The 25,028-nt window shown below is 45.9% G+C and overlaps 1 protein-coding gene across 3 annotated transcripts in view; it reads left to right on the forward strand.

Moving 5' to 3' along the window:
- The window catches only part of LDLRAD4 (low density lipoprotein receptor class A domain containing 4), a 420,524-nt gene that overhangs the window by 68,458 nt on the left and 327,038 nt on the right, over positions 1-25,028 (forward strand). For 2 of the 3 annotated variants that reach the window (XM_038746173.1, XM_038746179.1), the window contains exon 2: positions 17,019-17,091. The exons of the other annotated variant lie outside the window; for it this stretch is intronic. The gene's annotated coding sequence lies outside the window, so the exon portion shown is untranslated. The remainder of the gene's footprint in view (positions 1-17,018; positions 17,092-25,028) is intronic. 3 annotated transcript variants of the gene reach the window in all.

Consider the following 25,028-nt stretch of genomic DNA (forward strand, 5'->3'; position numbering starts at 1 on the left):
TGCCCCTGTGTCACTTCTCAAATCTTCCGCTCTAAGATAAACTGTAAGGTCGTTGTGGGCAGGGAACATGTCTACTGACTCTGTTGTATTCCCTCATGTGTAGTACAATGCTCTACACATAGCAAGCACTCAATAAATACCACTGATTAATAGTCACTCCATTTCTGACTGCTGCACACCAGTCTGGCTTGTCTTTTAGAGCTGTCTCCCAGCTATTCCTGCAGTCCAACTACCTCTAAGGCCTTGTTTCAATGCCACCATTAATATTTTTCTTTAAACTACAATGTTTCTGATTCTTGCCACTTTGCTGCATGGCCGTGGTCAAGTCACTTAACTTCTCTGTGCCTCAGTTCCCTCATTTGCAAAACGGGGATTCATTGCCTGTTCTAAGCAATGTTCTAAGCAATGGGGATTCATTGCCTGTGGACTGTTACTAAGACTGTGAGCCTCCTGCGTGACCTGATTATCTTGTATCTGCCCCAGCACTTAGTAAACTGAGAAGCAATGAGGCTTAGTGGAAAAAGCATGGGCTTGGGAGTCAGAGGTCATGGGTTCTAATCCCAGCTCCTCTCCTTGTCAGCTGTGTGACTTTGGGCAGGTCACTTAACTTCTCTGTGCCTCAGTTACCTCATCTGTAAAATGGGGATTAAGACTGTGAGCCCCATGTGGGACAACCTGATTACCTTATATCTCCCCCAGCGCTTAGAACAGTGCTTGGCACATAGCGAGCACTTAACAAATGCCATTCTTCTTCTTCTTCTTATTATTAAAGTGCTTGGCACATAGTAAGAGTTTAACTATTATTATTATTATTATTGTTCCCCCATTACATCTGTCCTTAACGTGGCTGCTTGGTGTCCTGCTGTGGGCCACTTTCTTCGCAAGTCATATACAGCAAAGGCGGACTGGGACAAGAATTACCTCAACGCTGGTTGTCCAACTACTGCTCATGAACTCATTTTTTGTGATTTGGACTTGACACTTGGTGCCACGTAGGTAGCATGGGTAGAACAGCTCTAGAAATTGGATATGGCACCTGGTGATTAAGACTTGTGAGCCCCACAAGGGATTGTGTCCAACTGGATTTGCTTGTATTCACCCCAGTGCTTAGTACAGTGCCTGGTACATAGTAAGTGCTTAACAAATACCAAAATTATCATTAGTGTTATTATTTGGGTAGGTTCAGGTCTTGCATCCCAGAAAGCAGCGTGGCCCAGCGGAAAGTGCAAGGGCTTGGGAGTCAGAGGTCGTGGGTTCTAATCCCGGCTCCGCCACTTGTCAGCTGTGTGACTTTGGGCAAGTCACTTCACTTCTCTGGGCCTCAGTTACCTCATCTGTAAAATGGGGATTAAGACTGTGAGCCCCCCGAGGGACAACCTGATCACCTTGTATCTCCCCAGCACTTAGAACAGTGCTTGACACATAGTAAGCACTTAACAAATGCCATTATCATTATTATCATTAAATAAGTTAGCAGTTGATCATAAAATGTTCAGTTTGATCTGAAGCTGAGTACTGTAATGATGCCACCCTCTCAATCAATCCAGAGTATTTATTACTTACTGTGTGCAGAGCACTGTATTAAGTGCTTGAGGAGTGCAACAGAGTTAGTAGACAGGTTTCCTGTCCTCAAGTAGCTTACATTCTAGTCAGAGGAAACAGGCACTAAAATAATAATAATAATAATAATAATAATAATAATAATAATGGCATTTATTAAGTGCTTACTATGTGCAAAGCACTGTTCTAAGTTCTGGGGAGGTTACAAGGTGATCACGTTGTCCCTCGGGGGGCTCACAGTCTTAATCCCCATTTTACAGATGCGGTAACTGAGGCTCAGAGAAGTGAAGTGACTTGCCCAAAGTCACACAGCTGACAATTGGCAGAGAAGCAATCCATCCGACCACCAATGTCCATTTCCTCAACTCACCCTGCAGGGGAGAGCAGCTTAGTGTTGACAAGTGCTCATCTCAATACCCTGATAAGAGAGGGAAAGAGATTCAGGGACAACCTCTGGCCCAAGCAGCCTGACACTGGGAGATGCCCAAGACTTACAGAAAGAAGAACCCGTAGTTGACGTAGCCAGCGGAGGTGGGTGGGGAGAGTTGAGCGTTAAGAGTAGGGAGGGGAAACCCAGAGGGGTTCCAGTTCTGCAGGGCTTGGTGTTAGGTGAATTATTCAATTTTATGCAGCCTTCATTTCCCATCTGTAAAATGGAACTACACCCCCTGTATTCTAATGCCTTCATGAATTAGTTAAATGTTAATTTTATGGGATCCTGCTTTTAAGGGAGAGGGAGAGTGTGCAAGTTTTCCAAAATAAAGATGGTTTCCTTTTGGGATGCAGTAGAAGAGGGGACATGTCAGACAGGCACCTCAAAAGTAAAGCTGGATTTACCCACTCGGACCAAAGACAAGAATAAATAACCATTCTTCCCCTTAAACCACCCCCCACGCTGCCCATTCGGAATCCCCCAGACAAAAGAAAACACAGAATTCTGCAAAAATAACTGATTGCTTGGTTAAAGGAGTCACTAGATCTGGGATTCCCGCATTTTTCCTGGCTTCTGAGTGCATTGGTGACTTCTTCAGCCAAGCACCCAATTCGGTGCTCAGACCACAGTAAGTGCTCCATAAATGATGATGATCATCATCATCATCATTTGCAATCTGAAGGAAAAAGTAAGGGAATTGACCACAAAAAAATTTTTGCCATCCCACTATTCACCTTTGGGTGACTGACTCAGTTGCTTCTTCCTACCTGCAGTCTAGAAGAGAAGCAGCGTGGCTCAGTGGAAAGAGCATGGGCTTTGCTGCTTTCTAACCTCTCTCTGCCTGATGCCATGAGCCACGGCACTGGAAATTAGACCGGCCATTCCATTTCACTTTTCCTTCTAGGAGTTTGGGCAAGATGGGATTCTTTAGGCAAGATGGAGTCTGCCCTCTTCGTGCTAATAGGTTAATATTTGTTTCAGCCTCCAAACATGTGTGTGCATGCAACTTCCCCAGATCAATGTTATTATCTTATCATTACAAATACCATTAAAAAAAAAATAAACTGAGGAGAATCTGGTTTCAATTCTGGACCCTGCCCAGAATGGTCTCAGGGGCCGCTGAGAAACTTTTAAGGTGGTAGGCAAAAGGCACCGTGTGGTATGATTCCCAACTTCCTATTCTGCTCTAGCTCAGCTCCAGGCTGCACTGGGCAGGAAGTGTCCAGGATTCCCCTGCTGATTCACAATGCTAGTGTCACTCGACTCTCCGGCCTGTCAGGCAAAGGGGATTTGCCACTAAAACTGTTAGGTCCAATTCATCCACGCAAGGCTGAAAAGGATGAGTTTGGCTTGGGCAGACTGGGTGGGTCTAGACTGTATATATGTTTGTATGTATTTATTACTCTATTTTACTTGTGCATATTTATTCTATTTATTCTATTTCGTTAATATGTTTTGTTTTGTTGTCTGTCTCCCCCTTCTAGACTGTGAGCCCGCTGTTGGGTAGGGACCATCTCTATATGTTGCCAACTTGTACTTCCCAAGCGCTTAGTACAGTGCTCTGCACACAGTAAACGCTCAATAAATGCTATTGAATGAATGAATGAATTTGCCACTAAAACGGTTAGGTCCAATTCATCCAAGCAGGCTGAAAAGGATGGGTTTGGCTTGGGCAGACGGGCTGGGTCTAGATTGGGACTGGAAACTCCTCAAATGCTTTTTGAATGGCTAGGATTCTGCCTGACTGACAGCTGCTCCTGGGGAGGGAGGTGGGAGTTGGGTTGTATGACCCACTCTCTCCTTTCCCCCTTCCCCTCCTTCCCCAGAGTGGCCAGATGGCCCAGAGGTCTCCCAGGGACAGGCAGCAGTGGGGGTGGAGAGTGTGAAATGTAGCTTGGGGAATGATTTGGTTGTATTTGCTCCCGAAATGGCTGGGCTTGAGCCTGGACTGAGTTTCTTCCTTATCAATTTTTGGACCCAAAACGAAATATATTTTTGAAAAATTAATTTTGAAGAGGATGTTTATCCTGAGCAGAGGCACTTGTGGGGTCACTCAGGATCGCAGGGATAAGTCTCCCGCTCTTCCCCAGTAAGAACTGTGGGATGGGGGTGGGTGACCCTTTAATGACCATCTGAAAAGCTGTATTTTGGGGGTCCTGGGCACCCACTGAGTTTCATCCCTTGGCTGCCAGAAGTAACTGGCCAGCTTGGGAAGAGAGTGCCAGATGTGGACATTTCCCCTGAGTTCTAGTAACAAAACCTCTCTGTGAGGGGAGCTTAGTGCCACTGGAGAGGGACTCCCGGAGGACTGGCAGAACTGTCTTAGCCTTTTTAGGAATGGGGCCAGGGAACCAACGAAGAAGTGAGGGATTTTTGAAGGACATGTGGTTTTGTGCCCTGAAGTAGGCACTTCAGACATTATCTTGAAGGAATCTCCTGTTTTGACAGTGGCCAACAGAGGTTGGAAGTAGAGTTGTGAGGTTAGAACACTGCATTGTAAACCTCCCGCTTCAATCAGAGGTGTGAGCGGTTCTGGCAGTTTCTGGGCAGAAGCAGTGCTGATTGATTTATCCTTTCCTTGACGGGACCGGGTCCAACTTCCTGTCAGGTGGAGAGCATGGATTCGCTCTCCTAGGTTACTGTGTTGGTCTGTCTGGCTACTCAGCCCACCCCGGTGTTCCAAGGGCTTACCCGAGGTCTCCAGGCTGCCACTAAGGGGATGCCATGGTGACTGCTTCCGTGTGGAACTACACTTTGCTAAGTGATTCAGCTTCACAGGGCACCGCTCCTCCGATCGATTCCCTGTGTTTGAGGTTGGGCAATCAGTTGCACGGTTTCTCCTTGGATTTGGGAGTTTCAGATACTGGGGCATTTGAACAAGGTCTCAGGCTGGGCTCTGCATAGCAGCTGCATAGGTTGTGGGCTGTGAAATCCGAACCATGGTAAAAACTCAATGGTAAATTCAGGCAACAAGGCAGCAGAGCTTGCTCTAATTAAGGTGTATATTGCATTACCTACAGTTAAAAATTAGAGGCTAAAGGCTACTTACCTCCCCTCCTCAGTTTAGGGTGTGTGGGTGCGGGGGCTTGGCTTCTTGTGAGCAGTGATGGTGAATTCCAACCCTCTTATACTGTACTTTCCCAAGTGCTTAGTACAGTGCTCGGTACACATTAAGCGCTCCATAAATATTATTGTTTGACTGATTGATTCAAAGGTGAAAGGGACTGATTGAAAGGGGATTTTAAGCAGGACATAGCCTCTGGAATCCAGCATAATCTCCAGGCAGAGCCCTGGACCTGCAGGAGACCAGAGATCCCCCAAGATTGATATGCCCAAGTACCATCTCAGAAATTTTTTCTATCCACAATTCGCAAAAATCGGCCTCCCAGACAACCCTTGGCTGGATTCAGAGATGTTGTCGCCGCAGCCGACCAGCTACAGCTCCTGCCCATCCTGCCCATTTTAGAAGGTGGTGGTGGGGATTGGGATTTTTGATTAATGCAAAAATGTGGCTCTTCCCAAACAGCTGACCTCTTGGGAGCCTGGCATGAGCTCTCAAGCGGGGACCCCTTTGGACCTCACCCTCAGGGCTGGTTCAGGGTGACCTTTACTTTTCCACTACGTCTCAAGACATCTGCTGTCTTGCAGGGGGAGGAGCTGAATGTCTCCTGTCGAAACCCCAGTGTCTCATCGGAGGCGGTGGAACTTGGCATCAGATGTTGGCTCCATCCCTTCAAGAGAACAGATGTCCCGAGGATTGGGAGGAGGCTTGAGGGTTTTCTGCGTGAGCTCGCGGCCTCTGCTGAGAGATGTTCTGAGCCAGGCTGACACGGAGAGTGGGATCCACTGTGTGAAGGTGGACTCACACTAGCTGTCTAGAGCAGAAGCAATGTGGGTAAAGATCCTCTCTCTGAGCTCTTTGTACCTACAGTCTCCTCTCCCTCTCTCTGGGGTAGGGGCCAAGCACATGAGTGTGTCTGTTGTCGGCATGAACAGTAAAGGAATTCCTACTTCTCGGTCCCCTTCAGGGATGTGCAATGAATGATTCAGACTGGAGAGAGGATCGAAAAGGGTATGAGGCAGAGAGTCCCAGCACAGGAGTTTTAGCCATTAAAACAACCTCGAAATATGTGCCGGCTGCAGTTCCCCACCCCGGCTTCCTGCTTGCGTGTTCCGTCCGAATACTGAGGGTAGAATCAAAGGGGGATCGATAGGACTGGGAGAGGTTTTAACTTGAAGCCAGAGTTTCTGCTGTCTGCATTGATAAATAAAGATAAGGTTTATTTATACCAGACCTGCCTATAAAGCTGTCCTTGGTGCTTTACAATAAAATAGATTAAATCATTGAAGTGGTCTGAGACAAAAACTATTAAAGTTGGCGTGGAGTGCCAGGACTGCCAGAGGGTACCTAACCTGGGGAAGGAGTTTCAGCTGCTCTTGGAGGTTGTCTGAGGTCACCAGCGAGGTCACCAGTGAGGTCATCACTGAGGACAATGCTGCTCCCCTTCCATGAGCAGGGAACCTGTTTACCAACTCTTGTTATATTGTACTCTCCCAAGTGCTTAGTTCAGAGCTCTGCACACAGTAAGCATTCAATAAAAGTGATTAATTGATTGACTGATGGATTGATTGAAGGCTCCTCCACCCTCAGATCCCGGTCTCTCAGGCAGAAGGAGGGAGATTGGAGGGTATTAGAAGTCGAAGGCAGGATGCTGAATGTCAATAATGTGGCATTTGTTAAGTGCCTACTATGTGTGAAGCACTATACTAAGCACTGGGGTAAATACAGGGATAATCAGGTTGGACACAGTCCCTGTCCCACATCGGGGCTCACAGTCTTAAGTAAGAAGGAGAACAGGAAATAATAATCATAGTGATTATTATTATTATCATATTTGTTAAGTGCTTACTATGAGCCAGGCACTGTCCTAACTGCTCGGATGGAAACAAGCAAATTGGGTTGGACACAGTCCCTGTCCCACAGGGGGCTCACACCCTTAATCCCTATTTTACAGATGAGGCAACTGAGGCATGGTGAAGTTAAGTGACTTCCCAAAGTCACACAGCAGGAAAGTAGCAAAATTGGTTTTAGATCTTGGGTCCTCTAACTCCTGGCTTCTCGGGAGGAGGGAGCTTTTCTTTCCAGGACAGCTTTCGATGGGTGGAAGTTTACTGATGCCCTGAAAAGGGATAGGAAATCAGTTAGGCTCCCTTCCAACCTCTTGTCCTGCTAATGCGCTTCTGCTTTCCACCTTTAGTGACCGTTGTTGGGCTTTTAGGGTGGGAAGCGTCCTGTGTATCTTTTGGCAACTGCAGCAGGATAGGTGGCTTGGGAGCGGAGGAAGAGAAGAGGATCAGCAGTCTGCTGGAGGGTGGGCAGAGTTTCCACCAGAGTAGTTTGAGGGGGCAGCTGTGGGGGAGGAGAGAGGCTGTAAAAAGGAACCTCTGGTTCTTGAGTGTGTGAACCCTTTACCCCGGGGAGGAGGCCGGCCAGGGTTTTAACCGCGATCAGATCACTGGGCTGGGGAGCGGAGGTTGGTCTTCCTTGGTGGAGTGTAAGCAGTAAGAGCGTGGGCAGGGCAGCAGACTGTGGGCAGAGTGGCAGAATGTGGGCAGGGCGACAGGTTTCTGCCCGGGCCTCAGCCTGTTGTCTACTACCTTAGCCTAGTCAGGGGAAGCCGAGCTGTTACCCATGAATGGTCTTTTCTTTCTGGAGCTCTAGACCATAAGCATGTTACGCTAATTCTGTTGCATTTTTAAATAGTATTTGTTAAATGCTTATTATATGCCAGGCCCTGTACTAAGCGCTGGGGAAGATGCAAGTTAATCAGGTTGGACACGGTCCCTGTCCCAGATAGAGCTCACAGTCTTAATCCCCATTTTACAGATGAAGTAACTGACACAGAGAAATTAAGTGACATAATAATAATAATACTAATAATAATGGCATTTATTAAGCGCTTACTATGTGCAAAGCACTGTTCTAAGTGCTGGGGAGGTTACAAGGTATTCAGGTTGTCCCACGGGCTCACAGTCTTCATTCCCATTTTACAGATGAGGTAACTGAGGCCCAGAGAAGTGAAGTGACTTGCCCAAGGTCACACAGCTGACAATTGGCGGAGCTGGGATTTGAACCCATGACCTCTGACTCCAAAGCCCAGGCTCTTTCCACTGAGCCACGCTGCTTCTCTAAATCTGTGTGATTTGCCCAAGGTCACACAGCAGCAAGTGGCAGAGCTGGGATTAGAACCCAGCAATTTGGCATAGTGGAGAGAACATGGGCCTGGGAGCCTGAAGGTCCTGGGTTCTAATCCTAGCTCTGCCACTTGTCTGCTGTGTGACCTTGAGCAAGTCACTTCACTCCTCTGTGCCTCCAGTGCCTCATCTATAAATTGGGGACTGAGACTGTGAGCCTCATGTGAGACAGGAACTGTGTCCAACCCGAATTACTTGTAACCACCCCACTGTTTAGTGCAGAAGCAGCGTGGCTCAGTGGAAAGAGCACAGGCTTTGGAGTCAGAGGTGATGGATTCAAATCCCGGCTCCACCAATAGTCAGCTGTGTGACTTTGAGCAAGTCACTTAACTTCTCTGGGCCTCAGTTACCTCATCTGTAAAATGGGGATTAAAAACGTGATCCCCCCGCGGGACAACCTGATCACCCTGTAACCTCCCCAGCACTTAGAACAGTGCTTTGCATGTAGTAAGTGCTTAATAAATGCTATCATTATTATTACAGTGTGTGGCACATAATAAGCACTTAACAAATACCATTATTATTATTATTATTATTATCATTATTATTATTATTATTATTATTGAGGTTCTCAATCCACTACTACACAGATTGGATCTCAGGAATCTTGGCAGAGTCACAGGGGTGATCCAGGGTGGATGGTCTCCAGTCGCATTATCTCTGACTTTGAAATCCAAATGACTTCATTTGAGTTCCAAAAAGAAGTGCCCCTTTTGTTTCCAGAGTGACTCAGTGCAGGCCTGTGGGCTCCAGCTTGTGCAAAAGTGTTTTTAAAGCAATTACCCAGTGAATGAAATGAAGAGAAACAGTGTTGCCTAGTGGAAAAGCATGGTCCCAGGAGTTAGAGACCCTGGGTTCTAATCCCAGGTCGACCACTCTGTTGTGTGACCTTGGGCAAGTCACTTCACTTCTCTGCATCTCGGTTTCCCCACCTGTAAAGTGGGAATTAAATCCTATGCCCTCCTACCTAGACATGGGACTGGGATTGTGTACAACCTAATAACCTTGTAAAGCTACCCCAGTACTTAGAACTGTGCTTGGCACACAGTAAGCACTTAACAAATGCCATTATTATTTTTATTACTGTTTATTAATAAAATCATTAATAATTAAATTCCCTGCTCACAATGACCGTACTAAGCTCTTGGGAGAATACAGTCTAACTATTTTATTATTGTTATTATTATTATTATTAGAGAAGCAGCATGGCTCCTCCTCAAAAATCTCCAGTGGCTACCAATCAATCTGCGCATCAGGCAAACTCCTCACCCTGAGCTTCAAGGCTGTCCATCACCTCGCCTCCTCCTACCTCCCCTCCCTTCTCTCCTTCTACAGCCCAGTCCGCACCCTCCGCTCCTCCACCGCTGATCTCCTCACCGTACCTCGCTCTCGCCTGTCCCGCCATCGACCCCCGGCCCACGTCATCCCCCAGGCCTGGAATGCCCTCCCTCTGCCCATCCGCCAAGCTAGCTCTCTTCCTCCCTTCAAGGCCCTGCTGAGAGCTCACCTCCTACAGGAGGCCTTCCCAGACTGAGCCCCTTCCTTCCTCTCCCCCTCGTCCCCCTCTCCATCCCCCATCTTACCTCCCTCCCTTCCCCACAGCACCTGTATATATGTATATATGTTTGTACATATTTTTTGACTCTATTTATTTATTTATTTATTTAATTTATTTGTACATATCTATTCTATTTATTTTATTTTGTTAGTATGCTTGGTCTCTGTCTCCCCCTTTTAGACTGTGAGCCCACTGTTGGGTAGGGACTGTTTCTATATGTTGCCAATTTGTACTTCCCAAGCGCTTAGTACAGTGCTCTGCACATAGTAAGCGCTCAATAAATACGATTGATGATGATGATGATGATGATGGCTCAGTGGAAAGAGCACGGGCTTTGGAGTCAGAGGTCATGTGTTCAAATCCCAGTTCCGCCAATTGTCAGCTGTGTGACTTTGGGCAAGTCACTTAACTTCTCTGTGCCTCAGTTACCTCATCTGTAAAATGGGGATTAAGACCATGAACCCCCCATGGGGCAAGCTGTTCATCTTGTAACCTCCCTAGCACTTAGAACAGTGCTTTGCACATAGTAAATGCTTAATAAATGCCATCATTATTATTATCACTATTACTAGAGATGGCGGTAGCTTCGGGGGCACCTGTGTTTCTGCTGGTTTCCTAACTGTAATTTATTTTAGCATCTGTCTCCCCAGCAAGATAGTAAGCTCCTCAAGATAGGGATCTTGTCTACTAACTCTGTTATACTCTGCCAAGATCTCAGTACCCAAACCAGAGTAAGCATCCACTAACTACTAATCAACCAACCAATCAGTGCCATTTATTGACCGCTTATTGTGTTCGGAGCACTGCATTCATTCCTTCAGTCATATATTGAGCGCTTCCTGAGTACAGAGCACTGTACTAAGCATTTGGGAAAGTACAATATAACAATACACAGTGTTGCTTAGTGGATAGAGTGGATAGTTCCTTCATCTGTAAAATGGAAATTAGGAGAGTGAGCCCCATGTGGGACAGGAACTGTGTACAACTTGATTAATTTGTATCTACCCCAGCACTTAGAACAGTGCTTGGCACATAGTAAGGGTTTAACAAGTACTATTATTATTATTATTATTATTTTATTAATAAACAGACAAATTCCCTGCTCACAATGACCATACTAAGCTCTTGGGAGGGTACAGTCTAATCATCATCATCATCAATCGTATTTATTGAGCGCTTACTATGTGCAGAGCACTGTACTAAGCGCTTGGGAAGTACAAATTGGCAACATATAGAGACAGTCCCTACCCAACAGTGGGTTCACAGTCTAAAAGGGGGAAACAGAGAACAAAACCAAACATACTAACAAAATAAAATAAATAGAATAGATATGTACAAATAAGATAAATAAATAAATAAATAGAGTAATAAATATGTACAAACATATATACATATATACAGGTGCTGTGGGGAAGGGAAGGAGGTAAGATGGGGGATGGAGAGGGGGACGAGGGGGAGAGGAAGGAAGGGGCTCAGTCTGGGAAGGCCTCCTGGAGGAGGTGAGCTCTCAGCAGGGCCTTGAAGGGAGGAGGAGAGCTAGCTTGGTGGATGGGCAGAGGGAGGGCATTCCAGGCCTGGGGGATGACGTGGGCCGGGGGTCGATGGTGGGACAGGCGAGAGCGAGGTACGGTGAGGAGATTAGCGGCGGAGGAGCGGAGGGTGCGGGCTGGGCTTGAGAAGGAGAGAAGGGAGGTGAGGTAGGAGGGGGCGAGGTGATGGACAGCCTTGAAGCCCAGGGTGAGGAGTTTCTGCCTGATGCGCAGATTGATTGGTAGCCACTGGAGATTTTTGAGGAGGGGAGTAATATGCCCAGAGCGTTTCTGGACAAAGATAATCCGGGCAGCAGCATGAAGTATGGATTGAAGTGGAGAGAGAGACGAGGATGGGAGATCAGAGAGAAGGCTGATGCAGTAGTCCAGACGGGATAGGATGAGAGCTTGAATGAGCAGGGTAGCGGTTGGGATGGAGAGGAAAGGGCGGATCTTGGCAATGTTGCGGAGCTGAGAGTGGCAGGTTTTGGTGACGGCTTGGATGTGAGGGGTGAATGAGAGAGCGGAGTCGAGGATGACACCAAGGTTGCGGGCTTGTGCGACGGGAAGGATGGTAGTGCTGTCAACAGAGATGGGAAAGTCAGGGAGAGGGCAAGGTTTGAGAGGGAAGACAAGGAGTTCAGTCTTCGACATGTTGAGCTTTAGGTGGTGGGCAGACATCCAAATGGAGATGTCCTGAAGGCAGGAGGAGATGCGAGCCTGGAGAGAGGGGGAGAGAGCAGGGGCAGAGATGTAGATCTGGGTGTCATCAGCATAGAGATGATAGTTGAAGCGGTGGGAGCGAATGAGGTCACCAAGGGAGTGCGTGTAGATCGAGAACAGAAGGGGACCAAGCACTGACCCTTGGGGAACCCCCATGGTAAGAGGATGGGAGGCGGAGGAGGAGCCTGCAAAAGAGACTGAGAATGAACGACCGGTGAGGTAAGAGGAGAACCAGGAGAGGACGGAGTCTGTGAAGCCAAGGTCAGATAGCATGTTGAGAAGAATGGGGTGGTCCACAGTGTCAGAGGCAGCTGAGAGGTCGAGGAGGATTAGGACAGAGTATGAGCTGTTCGATTTGGCAAGCAGGAGGTCATTGGTGACCTTTGAGAGGGCAGTTTCCGTGGAATGTAGGGGACGGAAGCCAGACTGGAGGGGGTCGAGGAGAGAGTTGTTGTTGAGGAATTCTAGGCAGCGAGTGTAGACAACTCGTTCAAGGAGTTTGGAAAGGAAAGGTAGGAGGGATATGGGGTGATAACTAGAAGGTGAGGTGGGGTCAAGAGAGGGTTTTTTTAGGATGGGAGAGACATGGGCATGTTTGAAGGCAGAGGGGAAGGAACCAGTGGAGAGTGAGCGGTTGAAGATGGAAGTTAAGGAGGGGAGAAGGGATGGAGTGAGAGATTTCATGAGATGAGAGGGAATGGGGTCAGAAGCACAGGTGGCCGGAGTAGCACTTGAGAGGAGGGAGGAGAGCTCCTCTGAGGACACTGCTGGGAAGGATGGGAGAGTAGCAGAGAGTGTTGAGAGCCAGGGGGATGGAGAAAGGGGGGAAGAGACTTTGGGGAGGTCGGACCTGATGGATTTAATTTTGTTAATGAAGTAGGAGGCCAGATCGTTGGGGGTGAGGGAAGGAGGAGGGGGAGGAACCGGGGGCCTGAGAAGAGAGTTGAGTGTACGGAAGAGCTGGCGGGGGCGATGGGCATGGGTGTCAATAAAGGAGGAGAAATAGTTTTGTCTGGCAGAAGAGAGGGCTGAGTTAAGGCAGGAAAGGATAAACTTGAAGTGAACGAGGTTGGCATGGTGTTTTAGACTTTCACCAGCAGCGTTCGGCAGCTCGAGCATAAGAGCGAAGGAGGCGGACGGTGGCAGTGATCCAGGGCTGTGGGTTAGTGGTGCGAGAGCGGCGAAGGGAATGGGGAGTGAGTGAGTCTAGCTGATGGAGTTGGTAGACACAGTTCCTGCCCACAGGGTAAAGGGGGAGACTGACATTAAAAGAAATTCCAGAGAAGGGAAATGACAGAATATAAGGTTATATACAGAAGTGATGAGGGGTTGGGAGTGGTGTGAATATTAAAGCGCTTAAGGGGTGCGGAACCAAAGGCAGAGATGATGCAAAAGGGAGGGCAAATGGGGAAGTGAAGGCTTAGGAAAAGTTTCTGTCTCCCCCTTCTAGACTGTGAGCCCACTGTTGGGTAGGGACCGTCTCTATATGTTGCCGACTTGTACTTCCCAAGCGCTTAGTACAGTGCTCTGCACACAGTAAGCGCTCAATAAATATGATTGATTGATTGATTGATTGTAGGAGATGTTGAATTTACACGCTTTATTCACCCCTCTTTCAGCCCCACAGCACTTATGTACATAGCCACAATATACTTATATTAACATGTTTCCCCCTCCAGACTGTAAGCTAGCTGTGGACGGGGAATGTGTCTCTCAAATCCACTATACTGTACTCTCCCAAGCACTTAGTACAGTGCTCTGTACACAGTAAGTGCTCAATAAGTAAATTCATTTATTTATTGACTGATGTGATTTTATAAGGGTTTTTTGGGGAAAGTTGTTATCTGTTGGATATGAAGTGGGAGGGAGTTCCAGATGTGGGTAAGGTAAGAGGTCGGTGGTGAGATAGAAGAGATCAGGGTGCAGAATATAGGTTGGCTTTAAAGGAGCAAAGTGTATTCTTGGTGGATTGGTTTACTGAATATCACTGGTTTCCTTGTGTCTGCCCATGAATGGTCCTTTCTTTCTGGAGCTCTTATAACCATAAGCACATTATGCTAATTCTGTTGTATTTTTTAATGGTATTTGTTAAGTGCTTATTATGTGCCAGCCTCTGTACTAAGCACTGGGGAAGACGCAAGTTGATCAGATTGGACACGGTCCCTGTCCCAGATAGAGTTCACAGTCTTAATCCCCATTTTACAGATGTGATAACTGAGACGCAGAGAAATTAAGTGACTTGCCCAAGGTCACACAGCGGCAAGTGGCAGAGCTGGGATTAGAATCCGGGTCCTTCTGGCTTCCAGGCCTGTGCTCTATAAGAGCACTGTAAGCGCTCAATAAATACGATTGAATGATTGAACATGTGAAGCCTACCCAACGTGTGAGACCCCGGGCCAAGGGAGGAGAGACTCTCTTCCACACTCTGCCCCCACCCTCCGCTGCTCCCAAGAGTGCCAGGGCCCGTTGTCCCACAGCCCCAACCTTGACCTCAGGCAACTCTTGACCTTACCCAACTCTGCTTGGCAATAGCCGAACTTCCCAAGGGATGGTTAGCCAGTCCCTCCATCCCTCCTCCAGTCCATCTGTCTGTGCTCATGTTGTATTGTCCTCTCCCAAGCATTTAGTACAGTACTGTGCTCATAGTAACTGCTCAATAAATGCCATTGATTGATAGATTGGACCTCTTCTGGAAATTTTTGGGTACTTAAAAGTGATTTCACCCCTCCCTTTCACCTGGAAAGTTTCCAGTACTATACCAGTTCCAACTATGGGAGGGAGAGTCAAGCAAAGGCATATCCATTCCATTCCCAGCTTGGGCAGTGGCTAGCTAGTGGAAGGGAATCTGCTACAATCAAAACTCACCTGCGCTGGGCAGCAGCGTCATGGGAGAGAGTCAAGGGCAGAGACTTAAGTTTACTGTCAGGATGGAGGCAATGGTAAACTGCTTCTGGATTTTTACCAAGAAAACTCTATGGATACACTACCAGAACGATCGCAGATGGAGGTGGGGTGTTCTGGGAGAGATGTGTCTGTGGTGTTGCTATGGGTTGGAGACTACTTGACGGCATAAGACAAAGGGTGATTACAGTCAGTTGCTTGGGTTGGTCTGTATGTCTTGAAGGGTTTGAACCCAGGACTTGGAGAGGAACAGGAGCTAGCACTACAGGAAAAATCTTGGAATTTGTCAGAGATGTAATGGGTGGGAAAAAAACATAGAAACATAGCCTGATGTGATCTGCAGCCCTCAGAGGCATCGGGTGGTGGCAGGCCCTTCATTCATTCATTCAATCGTATTTATTGAGTGCTTACTGTGTGCAGAGCACTGTACTAAGCGCTTGGGAAGTACAAGTTGGCAACATATAGTGACAGTCCCTGCTCAACAACGGGCTCACAGTCTAGAAGGAGGAGACAGAAAACAAAACATGTGGACAGGTGTCAAGTCATCAGAACAAATAGAAATAAAGCTAGATGCCCTTGGATGGCAGTGCAGATTGCCTGTTGTAGTGGCCGAAGAGGCTGCAGTCAGAGAGCCGGACAGGGGAGGAGTGGTGGTTCTTGGGCAGGGCAGTATTTATTACTCTATTTATTTATTTATTTATTTTACTTGTACATATTTATTCTATTTACTTTATTTGGTTTATATGTTTTGTTTTGTTGTCTATCTCCCCCTTCTAGACTGTGAGCCCACTTTTGGGTAGGGACTGTCTCTATATGTTGCCAACTTGTACTTCCCAAGCGCTTAGTACAGTGCTCTGCACACAGTAAGCACTCAATAAATATGATTGAATGAATGAATGAATGTGGGTCAGTGTCAGTGTCTAACCTGAGAAGTCTGTAGCCCTACTGAGAGCTCACCTCATCCAGGAGGCCTTCCCAGACTGAGCCCCCTCCTTCCTTTCCCCCTCCTCCCCCTCCCCATTCCCCCGCCTTACCTCCTTCCCCTCCCCACAGCACCTGTATATATGTATATATGTTTGTACATATTTATTACTCTATTTTACTTGTACATATGTATTCTATTTTATTTGGTTTATATGTTTTGTTTTGTTGTCTATCTCCCCCTTCTAGACTGTGAGCCCGCTGTTGGGTAGGGACCATCTCTATATGTTGCCAACTTGTACTTCCCAAGCGCTTAGTACAGTGTTCTGCACACAGTAAGCGCTCAATAAATACGATTGAATGAATGAATGAAAGGAGGAACTTTTGCTGCCTGGTTCTGCCTTTTCCTAGAGACGGGGGGAGGAAGAGTCAGGAAAGGATCATCCAGCCTCAGCCAGGGGAGAGGGTGACAGGACTGATTCACCCTGCAGAGGAGAGTGGATCAGACAGTCACTGAAGGCGTTGATCCTGGATTGGTCTTGGGCTCAGTTTAACAACAGAACTCCCCATTCTTTCTCCAAACGTGGCCCCATGGGCTGGCTTGGGAGGGGCGGGAAGTGGTGTGTTTACCCTGACTGCCTTTGAAACAATATGCCCCTTGTCACCCTGCCATGAAGAACAGGGGAAAAGACTGCACTTTTGAAACTAGGTGATAGCGCAGTGTGCTCATTCTAAATGTCACTTTTAATAAAGTCAAGCATTAAATATTGACTTCATTAGCATCCAAGACTGTTACCTGTTATGCTGGTTCTTTTGTATCCTGCGTCTGGCTCTAGTGGAGTGAATTGTCAGTTTTAGCCAAGAAAAATGTCCCCAGTGACTCACTTCAATTCCAAACCTGATAAGGCCTAGATTATTAAACCACATCTCTGGGATCCCCGATGCGAAGTGCAAAGGACTTGAGCCAGGGGTGATGTGGTCTTGATCCTATTCTTAACTTGGTCCTGCCCCAGCTGAACTACTTAGTGCTTTGTGCCTCAGTTTACCTCTCAATAATAAGCCCTTATTAGTACCGGTGTTCTGCACACAGTAAATGCCCAGTAAATACTATGAATTGATTGATTGATTTGCCTTTTAGGGATCAAGAGGGAACTGTGTTAACAAGCTGAAGAGGTTGAATCCCCTGAAGAAAGGCAGTGCACACTCCCAACGTGAGGTTTACAAGTGGATTTTAGTACTTAAGTACTTTGAAGTAACCCTCTTAGAGGTGCTGCATTTCTCTAGCTGAAAAAAAAAACTGGCTGACTGACCTTTCTGCATGTGTTGTGTATTTATTTTTGGTTCTTACAGGTGAAGTCAATTTTATCTTTTACATAACTCAGAGAAGCAGCGGGCTCAGTGGAAAGAGCACGGCCTTGGGAGTCAGAGGTTATGGGTTCAAACCCCAGCTCCCCCACTTGTCTGCTGTGTGACTTTGGGCAAGTCTCTTAACTTCTCTCTGCCTCAGTGACCTCATCTGTAAAGTGGGGAACTAAGAGATAACCTGATCACTTTGTATCCTCCCCAGCGATTAGAACCATGCTTTGCACATAGTAAGTGCTTAACAAATGCCATTATTATTATTATAACTTATTTTAGGAGGGCTTCTGAATGTCTGAATGGAGAACAGGGAGATGAAATTTTCCGGGCTGTTGGAGGGCACTGAGGCTGGTAAATGACCATGGGAGTTGTCTGGGATGCTCCGCGCTTTTGGTTTGGAGAAAAGTGTTTGCACGCTGGATGTTCTGCCTGAGGGATGCATCCTATTGGAACGTATACCTGTGACTGTGACCTCTGACCTGACTCTCCATCCCCCCATCTTACCTCCTTCCCTTCCCCACAGCACCTGTATATATGTATATATGTTTGTACATATTTATTACTCTATTTATTTTACTTGTACATATCTATTCTATTTATTTTATTTTGTTAGTATGTTTGGTTTTGTTCTCTGTCTCCCCCTTTTAGACTGTGAGCCCACTGTTGGGTAGGGGCTGTCTCTATATGTTGCCAATGTGTACTTCCGAAGTGCTTAGTACAGTGCTCTGCACATAGTAAGCGCTCAATAAATACGATTGATGATAATGATGATGAAGAGGACATGGTGGTGCCAGAAAGAGAGTCAGTCGGCAACTGTCGAGAAATAAGAGTCTGTTCTCTCTCATATATACCCTTCTTTCTCATTGTTGTGTACAGAACAGCGGTCGGTGGTCTGCCAGTTGGAAGCTGTTGTACTTCTTTCCCCATGATTTGAAAGGGAGCTCTGAGCTGCTGTCCCCCTTGAGGAGGCAGTGCTAGGGTTAGGTGAACAATGACAGCGCTGAGCCCCCAGGGTTCAGAGGTCCCCCTCCTTACTTTGTCACACATTCGCTTGAGTTTGTACCCCTTAAACGCTTACACGCTCTCCCAGCCTCCCATTCATTCATTCAATCATATTTATTGAGCACGTACTGTGTGCAGAGCACTGTACTAAGCCCTTGGGAAGAACAAGTCGGCAACATATAGAGACGGTCCCTACCCAACAACGGGCTCACTGTCTAGAAGATGGGCTCACAGTCTAGACTGCCACAGCACCTACATACATAACTTTGTACCAAGTTGATCCCCCTACCTATAATTTATTTTAGTGTCTGAATCCCCTGCTAGATTGATTGTACACTCCACGAAGGGTTGGGTCTCCTTACACTACTGCATTCTCCCAAGTTCAGTACTCAGTAATGCACAATAAGTACCAATGGTTGACTGTTCGACTGAGCAACTACTATTCATTCATTCAATCGTATTTATTGAGCACTTACTGTGTGCAGAGCACTGTACTAAGCGCTTAGGAAGTACAAGTTGACAACATATAGCGACGGTCCCTACCCAACAATGGGCTCACAGTCTAGCATTGCACTATATTAAATGTTTGGGAAATGCAACAGAAGCACAGGAAACATTTCCTGTCTACAAGAAGCTTATACTCTACAGAGGAGGACAGGCATGGAGGACCAAGGAGCCTGAGCCTCTTTCTGGTGTTTATTCTATTTATTCTCACTGGACTCCTTTTGTGGAGGTGGGTTATGGAGGGAAGAGGAGCGTTATCCCGTTTGCACATGGAGAAACTGAGGCCCTGAGTGTTTAAGCCTCATGCTTGATTTCAGAAGATTTTGACAACTGCACTCTACTTCCTTCGATGTTTTGGTATTTATGTTCTAACAACAAAAACCATCATGGTATTTATTCAATATGTAGTAGGTGCCAAGCATGGTACTAGACACTGGAGTAGTTTAATCAATTGCATTTATTGAGTGCTTAATGTTTCCAAAGCACTATACCAAGTGCTTAGGAGAATACAATATAACAGAGTTGGTAGACATGTTCCCTCAGTCAGTCAGTCGTGTTTATTGACCCTTACTGCTTGCAGAGCAAGCAGTACTAAGCAAGCAGCAAGAGCACTGTACTAAGCACTTGAGAGAGAACAATAAAACAATATAATAGAGAAGCAGCATGACTCAGTGGAAACAGCACGGGCTTTGGAGTCAGAGGTCAGGGGTTTAAATCCCAGCTCCACCAATTGTCAGCTGTGTGACTTTGGGCAAGTCACTTAGCTTCTCTGGGCCTCAGTTACCTCATCTGTAAAATGGGGATTAAGACTGTGAGCCCCCTGTGGGACAACGTGATAACCTTGTAACCTCCCCAGCACTTAGAACAGTGCTTTGCACATAGTAAGCACTTAATAAATGCCATTATTATTATTATTATATAACAGATACATTCCCTGGCCACAAGGTATTTTCAGTCTAGGACAGGTCAGACTAAATCTCCATCCCATCTGGGACTCACAATCTGTCCTTCTCTCCCTTCTATTCCTTTTCCCTTCCATGTCTCTTGAGGAGAAGGATCATGTGCAGGTCATTGGAAATTTCCTGCAGCCAATTTTAAGCTGCTTTTTATCCAGCAAACACACAGAGAGCGCATTGGCTACTGTGTACCTGAGTATGGGCAAACCTGGGCTGCCTGGTTAGCCTCATCTGGAATGCTAAATGATCTGATTCATCTCAGTCAGTCATTAACAGATCAATCAATCAATCATATTTATTGAGTGCTTACTGTGTGCAGAGTATTGTACTAAGCGCTTGGGAAATACAAGTTGGCAACATATAGAGACAGTCCCTACCCAACAGTGGGCTCACAGTCTAGAAGGGGGAGACAAAGAACAAAACCAAACATATTAACAAAATAAAATAAATAGAATAGATATGTACAAGTAAAATAAATAGACAAATAGAGTAATAAATACCATGGGTTCAAATCCTGGCTCCGCCACTTGTCAGCTGGGTGACTTCAGGCAAGTCACTTCATTCATTCATTCATTTATTCATTCAATCGTATTTATTGAGCGCTTACTGTGTGCAGAGCACCGTACTAAGCGCTTGGGAAGTACAAGTTGGCAACATATAGAGACGGTCCCTACCCAACAGTGGGCTCACAGTCTAGAAGAGGGAGACAGAGAACAAAACAAAACGTATTAACAGTGGGCTCACAGTCTATAAGACGTCTCTGGGCCTCAGTTACATCATCTGTGAAATGGGGATGAAGACTGTGAGCCCCCCGTGGGACAACCCGATCACCCTGTAACCTCCCCAGCGCCCAGAACAGCGCCTTGCACATAGGAAGCGCTTAATCAGTCAATCAATCAATCGTAATAAATGCCATCATTATTGTTATTATGAAGTGCAGGATAAGTACCATTGATTAACTGATTTGGCTTCCCTTGATGCATCCAGCTAACCAGCCGGGGGGTCCGCAAGACCCAGGAGAGAGTTGACCGCTGGGAATGATGGCACCAATCCAAGCGTCTGCCAGAGCTCCTGACCCTTTTTTTATGGTATTCATTCAATCGTATTTATTGAGCGCTTACTGTGTGCAGAGCACTGTAGTAAGCGCTTGGGAAGTACAAGTTGGCAACATATAGAGACGGTCCCTGCCCAACAGCGGGCTCACAGTCTAGAGTATTCGTTAAGTGCTTACTATGAGCCAGGCACTGTTCAAAGCACTGGGATAGATACAAGCTAATCAGGTTGGACATAGCCCGTGTCCCACGTGGAGCTCCCAGTCTTAATCCCCGTTTTACGGATGAGGGATGAACTAGAAGCATCAAGAATCAGTCCAGTACAGGAATTAAGGAATTCAGGAAGACTATTATGCAAATTGTTATCTCATTCTGCAAAGTAAAGCAAAGTAGAATTGAGAAAAATCCATTGTTTAATAAGTTTGGGCTTGAGTTGGTTTTAATTGATTTCAAGCTTCTCCAGGGCAGGGGCCATAACTTTTTGTTTTTCTGCATGTGCCCGAGTGCCAATTCTGGGGTCTGCAAACACATTCCCAGAATGGTGTTCTGGGCACAGTAGGGTATCAAGACAGTCCTCAGTACTTGGAAAGCATGCAGTAAATGCTCTTGATGAGATGGCAGATTACCTCTATTCAAATGATCAAATTCTTTCATTCATTCATTGTCGTATTTATTTAGCGCTTACTGTGTGCACAGCACTGTACTAAGCGCTTGGGAAGTACAAGTTGGCAACATATAGAGACGGTCCCTACCCAACAGTGCGCTCACAGTCTAGAAGGGGGAGACAGAGAACAAAACAAAACATATTAACAGAATAAAATAAATAGAATAAATATGTACAAGTAAAATAAATAGAGTAATAAATACGTACAAACATATATACATATATCAAATCTACTTCTCCAGCCCTGATCTCTCCTCTTCTCTGCCTCTCCCATTCCCTCCTGCCTCCAAAACACCCCTATGCCTATGTCCTGCTGGCATCTCAAGCTCAATGTGTAAAAAACTAAACTCCTTATCTTAGCTCCCCAATCTTCTCTTTCACTTAACTTTTCCAACCCAGTTGACAACCCCACCATCCTCCCCATCTCCAAAACCACTAATCTTGGCATTTCCATTGACTCTTCCCTCTCTTTAAACCCCCACATTCAGTCTGCCACTAAATCCCGCTGGCTTTTCCTCCACAAGATTTTTCAGGATCCCTCTCCAGCATAGGCTGGTCCATGAACTTGTCATATCCTGGCTTGGAGGATTTAACCTTCTTTGGTCCATTCTTCACTAGCGCCCCGGGTCATTTTTTAAAAATGTCATTAATAATAATAATAGCATTTATTAAGTGCTTACTATGTGCAAAGCACTGTTCTAAGTGCTGGGGAGGTTACAAGGTGAACAGGTTGTCCCACATGGGGCTCACAGTCTTAATCCTCATTTTACAGATGAGGTAACTGAGGCACAGAGAAGTTAAGTGACTTGCCCAAAGTCACACAGCTGACAAGTGGCAGAGTCAGGATTTGAACCCACGACCTCTGACTCCAAAGCCTGTGCTCTTTCCACTGAGCCACGCTGATTCCCTAGAATTACTTGTCATTAGATTACTTGTCACCTGTAATCTCCTTGTGAGCAGGGATCACATCTACTAATTCTGTTGTATAATAATAATAATAACAGTAATAACTGCGGTATTTGTTAAACACTTACTAGGTGTCAAGAACTTTACTAAGCTCTGGAGTAGATACAAGATAATCAGGTCCCACATGGGGCTTAAAGTCTAAGGTATTGAATCCCCATTTTGCAAATTAGGGAATTTAGGCACAAAGTAGTTAAGTGACTTGCCCAAAGTCACCCAGCAAGTAAGTGGTGGAGCTGGAATTAGAAACCAGGCTCTCTGACTCCCATGCCCGTCCTCTTTCTACTAGGCCATGGTGCTTCTGAACTTTCCGAGCATTTAGTTCAGTGCTCTGCACACACAGTAAGCCCTCAATATATACCACTGATTGATTGATTAATCACAACTTCTCTGGGAGAACTTGGCCGATTAATTTCTAAACTTCCCTGTTTATCAGTCAATCAATCAATGATATATAGTGAGCACTTCCTGAGTGCAGCGAGTACAGTACATCAGAATTTGTAATAATAATAATAATAATTGCGGTATTTGTTAAGTACTTACTATGTGGCAAGCACTGTACTAAGCACTGGGGTGGATTCAAGCAAATTGGGTTGGACACGGTCCCTGTCCCACATGGGGCTCACAGTCTCAATTCCCATTTTCCAGATGAGGGAACTAAGGCACAGAGAAGTGAAGTGACTTGCCCAAGGTCACAGAGCAGACACGTGGCAGAGATGGAATCAGAACCCATGACCCAACTCCAAGGTCTGTGCTCTAATCACTACACATGTTGCTTCTCTGTGTGGGCAGGGCAACTTCTCTGCCCACAAAGAGCTGTTGGTAGACATGTTTCCTGCCTGCAGCAAGCTTAATGATCAAATACATTTTCTGGTATCTGGGAATGACTTTTTCTCCAAGGCCAAAGAATGTGGAATGTCACAGGGTGATCTGGAGCTGCCCGAAAAGTTTTGCCTGAAAAAGGAAGTGGTGAATTCCTATTTGCACACATTTGATGGATCCTAAGAATTAGGATTTTTCTATTTTAGCAAAAAATGAGTATTCGGAAAGGAGAAATTCACCAGTCCATGACCTGCTGGTTCTTTTTACCTTTGACTGGCCTCAGCCTCATAGTATCAATTTTGCTCTTTATTCTTGAAAAATGATTTTTCTATTCTCCATTGAATTGGGTTGGATTAAACACTGACTATGTGTCAAGCACCATAGTAAGCACTGGGGTAGCTGCAAGGCAGTCAGATCAGATGCAGTCCCTGTCTCCCAGGGGCTTCCCCATATAAGAGGTTGTTCATCCCCATTTTACAGAAACTACATCTGCATTGAGCAGTTGAGCACCGTCCTTTGGAACTAACGAGATAAGCGAACAGATGACACTTGGGAAGATACCCTAGAAAAACAATTCTTTTCTTTTCAACCTACCGAAGGAAAACATTTCCCATTTTGATTTTTGAAACAATAGTTCAGGCATTCAGAAGATTGGTTGTTCTTTAAGATTGTTTTTCTAGGGAGCTTTAAACTGCAAATAAATAGACGGAGCTTGGCTTCTCCCGGACATTAACCCGGACACTAGTGCCTTGACTGTTAAGGTCATAGCCCATTGTCCTCCCTAGAATTCTACAAATTCCATTTGTTTCAGTCAGCTTGTCTTCATTATTCAGATACTTAATTGGAATACGGTGGCTGACTGTCGTGTTTTGCCAATTTAGAGTCTTAAAGAGTTCAAAGTACAACCTCTGAATTGCCGAACCTTTCAGAATTGAGCTGCCTCCCTTCTAGACTGTGAGCCCGTTGTTGGGTAGGGACCATCTCTATATGTTGCCGACTTGTACTTCCCAAGCGCTTAGTACAGTGCTCTGCACACAGTAAGCGCTCAATAAATACGATTGAATGAATGAATGAACAGCAGCTGAAGCTGTGAACCAGTGTGTGTGCTTGGTCGGGAAAGCGACCTATTCTTAATAACAGTTCTACTAATAATAATTGTGGTACTTGTTAAGCGCTCACTGTGTGTCAACCACTACACTAAGTGCTGGGTAGATACAAGATAAGCAGATTCAGCTCAGTCCTTGTCGCACAAGGGGCTCACTTACCTACCCAATCTCACGCTGGAAGCAGTTACCCAATTAATCAATCAATCACATTTATTGAAGACTTACTGTGTGCAGAACACTATACTAAGCACTTGGGAAAGTACAATATAACAAAGTTGATAGGTTCCCTGCCCATAATGAACTTTCAGTCTAAAGGGGGAGACAGACAGTAAAATACTCTTCCAAGCACATAGTATCGTGCTCTGCACATAGTAAGTGCTCAATAAATTCCATTGATTGATTGAAAATCAGTTATGGATATGCAGATAAATGCAGTGGGATTTGTAACGGATTTGAAACAGAAATTTTGGATGTCCTAATTAAAGGGCCTCTAGTGAGAGGTGATTTCTGAAAGAGAATTGTAAGTCACTTCACCTTGTGATTTAGCAGTGCTTTGGTGCAATTACCATGGAGTTTAGAGTTGCAATGCAGGTCCTGGTCCTGGCCCGTATGAATTAGCTTTGGGTATCACCGAGGAGTAACCTGGAGAGGTGCCTAGCCGCAGTTACCCTGAGACCCTAGGTTATTGGCGAATTCAGCATGAATGATAGTGTCTGTGTT

This window comes from Tachyglossus aculeatus, chromosome 5 (genome assembly GCF_015852505.1).
Source record: "Tachyglossus aculeatus isolate mTacAcu1 chromosome 5, mTacAcu1.pri, whole genome shotgun sequence".
Taxonomy (NCBI): domain Eukaryota; kingdom Metazoa; phylum Chordata; class Mammalia; order Monotremata; family Tachyglossidae; genus Tachyglossus; species Tachyglossus aculeatus.